General features: G+C 43.7%; 1 pseudogene across 1 annotated transcript; it reads left to right on the top strand.

The window, feature by feature from the left end:
* The first annotated feature begins 254 nt into the window (after window positions 1–254).
* Window positions 255–1,361, top strand: LOC110313935 (annotated as a pseudogene). The gene has a single exon (XR_002380135.1). The product of XR_002380135.1 is annotated as an actin, clone 302-like (transcript).
* Window positions 1,362–4,617: the final 3,256 nt, after the last annotated feature.

Raw genomic sequence — 4,617 nt, 5'->3', positions numbered from 1 at the left:
ATAGGTGAGAAAGACATTTGGGGGAAACTATGTGTATAGATCACACAAAATAGGCAATGTATGAAACTTGAAACAGGACAAATATGAAGATACTTGTGTCTAATGTAATGTTCATCAAAGGGTAGCTTTAGCAGAGTAGGAGTTCAATAATCAAGTAGACAGGATGGGTCATTCTGTAAAGAGTTAACGTCAGTCAAGTCTGCATTTGCCTGCGAGCACCTCCATCTCAGGTTCACACCTGTCACCACTTAACCATGGATGACAATATGTCGCTGCTTTCCTCCTCTCCACAACTGCTCCTCCTGCATGTGCAAAGGAGGCTTCACGGTTGATGCTCCCTGGGCCGTCATCCCCTCCATAGTGGGCTGCCCTAGGCACTAGGATGTGATGGTGGGTATAGGTCAGAAGGACTCCTACGTGGGCGATGAGGCCCAGAGCAAGGGAGGCATCCCAACCCTGAAGTACCCCATTGAACACTGTACTGTCACCAACCAGGACGATATGGAGAAGATCTGGCACCACACCTTCTACAATAAGCTGTGTGTGGCCCCTGAAGAGCATCCTGTGCTGCTCACCAAGGTCCCTGAACCCTCAGGCCAACCATGAGACTCTTAACACCCCAGCCACGTACGTAGCCATCCAGGCTGTGCTGTCTCTGTATGCCTCTGGTCCTACTACTGGCATTGTGATGGACTCTGGAGACAGGGTCACCCACACTGTGCCTATCTATGACGGCTACGCTTTCCCTCATGCCATCCTGTGTCTGGACCTGGCTGTTCTGGACCTGAAAGACTACCTCATGAAGATCCTGACCGAGTGTGCCTACAGCTTTACCACCACAGCTGAGAGGGAAATTGTGTGCGACATCAAAGAGAAGCCGTGCTATGTTGCCCTTGATTTCAAGCAGGAGATGACCACTGCCGCATCCTCTTCCTCCCTGGAAAGAGCTGAGTTGCCTGACTTCCAGGTCATCACTATTGGCAATGAGCAGTTCTGCTGCCCCGAGGCTCTTTTCCAGCCTTCCTTCTTGGGCGTGGAATCCTGTGGCATCCATGAAACTACATTCAGTTCCATCATGAAGTGTGATGTTGACATCCATAAAGACCTCTATGACAGCAGAGTGTTATCTGGTGGTACCACCATGCTATGTACCCAGGCATTGCTGACCTGATGCAGNAGGAGATCTCTACTCTGGCTCCTAGCACCATGAAGTTCAAGATCATTGCTCCTCCTGAGCGCAAGTACTCTGTGTGGATCGGTGGCTCCATCCTGGCCTCACTGACCACCTTCCAGCAGATGTGGATCGGCAAGCAGGAGTATGATGAGTCCAGCCCTCCATCATGCACTGCAAATGCTTCTAGGCAGACTGTTTACTGAGCTGAGTTTTACATCCTTTCTTTGACAAAATCTAACTTGCACAAATCAAAAGAAAAACAAAAACAAAAACAAACAAAAAAGAGACAACCTTGGCATGGCTTTATTTGTTTTCTTTTGATTTTTTGTTTTTTACATTTTTTTTGTTTTTTTTTATTTTATTTATTTACATTTCAAATGCTATCCTGAAAGTTCCCTATNCCCCCCCCCCCGCCCCTGCTCCCCTACCCACCTACTCCAACTTCTTGGCTCAGGCCTTCCCTTGTGCTGGGTCATATAAAGTTTGCAAGACCAAGGGGGCTCTATTCCCAGTGATGGCCGATTAGGCCATCTTCTGCTACATATGCAGCTAGAGATATGAGCTCCGGGGGTACTGTTTAGTTCATATTGTTGTTCCACCTATAGGGGTGCAGCCTCCTTCAGCTCCTTGGGTACTTTCTCTAGCTCCTCCATTGGGGTCCCTGTGTTCCATCCAATAGCTGACTGTGAGCATCCACTTCTGTGTTTGCCAGGCGCTGGCATAGCCTCACAAGAGGCCGCAATATCAGGGTCCCTTCAGCAGAATCTTGCTGGCATGAGCATTAGTATCTAGGTTTGGTGGCTGATGATGGGATGGATTCCCGGATGAAGTGTTTTCATCTTGTTTTGCTGCTTTTGACTCAGGATTTAAAAACTGGACCAGTGAAGGCAACAGCAGTCAGTTGGAACAAACATCCCCCAAAGTTCTACAATGTGGCTGAGGACTTTGATTGTACATTGTTTTTTTGTTTTTGTTTTTTAATAGTCGATCCTAGTATCCATTAAATACATGGTTACAGGAAGTCCCTCACCCTCCTAAAAGCCACCCCCACTCCTAAGAGGAAGATGGCCAAGACCATACCCTGAGTCCATACAGGGGAATGTGACAGCATAGCTTCTGTATAAATTATATACAGCAAGTTCTTTTTAAAAATCTTCTGCCTTAATACTTCTTCACTTTTGCTTTTAACTTCTGAATGGTCAGCCATTGTGTCTCTTCATTTTTGTCCCCCGACCCAAACTTGATGTATGAAGGCTTTGGTCTCCCTGGGAATGGGTTGAGGTGTTGAAGCAGCCTGTACACTGACTTGAGACCATTTTAATAAAAGTGCACACCTTACAAACAGAAAAAAAAGAGTTAGCTTCTTTGTCCACCCATCCTTGTTATTGCCCAACAGGCCCATGAACAAAGTAGCCATGGTGACAGAGATCTACATTAATCATGGCAAAAATAATATGGAATTCCACTGGATAAGGAGTATCTGGCTACTTGCTGCTGCTGCTGCTGCTGCTGCTGCTGCTGCTGCTGCTGCTGAGTGCCAGAACTGCCAGCAGCAGAGACCAACACTATTTGAATGGATGACATTATTCCCCAGGGTAACTAGCCAGTGTCTTACTACTGGGTTGTCTACGTTAGATCACTTTCATTGAGGAAAGAGCAGAACATTGTTCTTACTAGATATAGAAACTAATGCTTCTGCCCAACCTATAATCTGTGGGATTACTAAATGCCTTATCCACCAATACAGCATTGTTTCTAACCAGGAACTCATTTCATAGCCAGAGAAATGCAACAGTGCTCTCATACTCACAGAATTTGCTCATTTTGCCTATGCTTAGCACCATCCTAAAACATGTGCATTGATAGAATGATGGAATAGCCCTTTAAAGATATAGCTACAGTCTAATTAGGTTATAAAATCCTGTAGGGCTGGAGAAGAATTCTCAAGAAGGCTATATGTACTTTGAATCAACTTCCAATATACAATACTGGTTCTCGTATATCCAAGATTCACTAGTCCCAGAATCAAGGAGTGAAAATGGAAACAGTTCCACTCACTATCACTCCTGTTCCCATGCTGTTATACTTTGAAAGCCTAGAAGTTTGGCTTCCAGAGGGGAGAATAGTTCTACCAGAAGACATGGCAAACATTCAACTGGAAGCTAAGACTTTCTGAAGGCCACCTTGAGTTATAAGCTCTACCTCTAAGTCAACAGGCTAAGAAAAATAATAACAAGAGGGTTATTATTAAGAGGGTTGCTTGTTCTAGACTACTGAGCCAGGGAGGGGTGGAACATGTATTTCTTCTCCACAGTAGAGGTAAGGAAGAATAGGTCTGGCATGCAGGAGATCCTTTAGGGAATCTTTTAGTGCTAACTTGTGCTATGATTACAGTCAATGGAACCTGTTCATCAAAGAACCCTCTTTTTGTAACACATGAAGACAATACAGAAAATCACAATCAACCAAAATTCAGAGTTGTGGAGCCCTATCCCAACTCATACAACTACAATACAACTCCAGAACCTAAGACTCAGGGACCATTGCAAAAGAGGGGACAGAAAGATTATAATATTGAGAGGAGCAGATTGATTGGTATAAGACTGTGATTCCTTGTAATATATAAGAAACTACATCCATAAAGTCTCACCAAAATGACCACCCAAATATAAGCTGAACAAGGGCAACAACAATAGACATGCAAATGTGATTAAAGGAAAGCCCAGGAGACCTCAGCCCTACACAAAGAACTACAGGCAACTAAGGAAAGCTGAGAGTGGGAGAAAAGGCTCCAGAGAAGAATACACCAATTGGTTATCCAATAGTGAGTAGTCAGCCCTGAAACTACATACATACAAGTAACATTATACAAACTGAGCAGGCTACATTAATGTGTTTCTATGTAGTATATTATATCTTTTATATATAATATATAATGTATAATATATAATACTATATGAAAAAGAGACCATAAATTTGAAAGAGAACAAAGGGAGGTATTAAGAGGGTTTGTAGGATAAAAGGGAAAGGGGAAATTATAGAGGAATTTTAATCCAACAACATGGCTGCTCTGGCAATGAATCATATCCAAAGACATCCTAGGTCTATGTGATCTGACTGAAATGCAGACATGCCTTGGATTAACAGTATGATTTGGTTGGAAAACAGACACCTCCTTAGTATGTACCTTTAATCCCTAACAATGAAGGTAGGGTTAGTTTGTAGAAGAAAGCAGCCATATTTGAAAGTGATATCTAATTGAAGGGCAGACAATGTGACAAATCAGAAAAAAGATTTGACAGAATGAGTTAAGGATAGGATATGCCCAATTCCCACAAGGACTGGAAGGAGAGTGCACTTTAGAGGAGGGCAGGGAGAGAAAGGGTGGTAGAGTGGGTGGTGTGTGTGTGTGTGTGTGTGTGTGTGTGTGTGTGTGTGTGTGT

This window comes from Mus pahari, chromosome X (genome assembly GCF_900095145.1).
Source record: "Mus pahari chromosome X, PAHARI_EIJ_v1.1, whole genome shotgun sequence".
NCBI lineage: Eukaryota > Metazoa > Chordata > Mammalia > Rodentia > Muridae > Mus > Mus pahari.
This window is presented reverse-complemented; position numbering and strand designations above follow the sequence as displayed.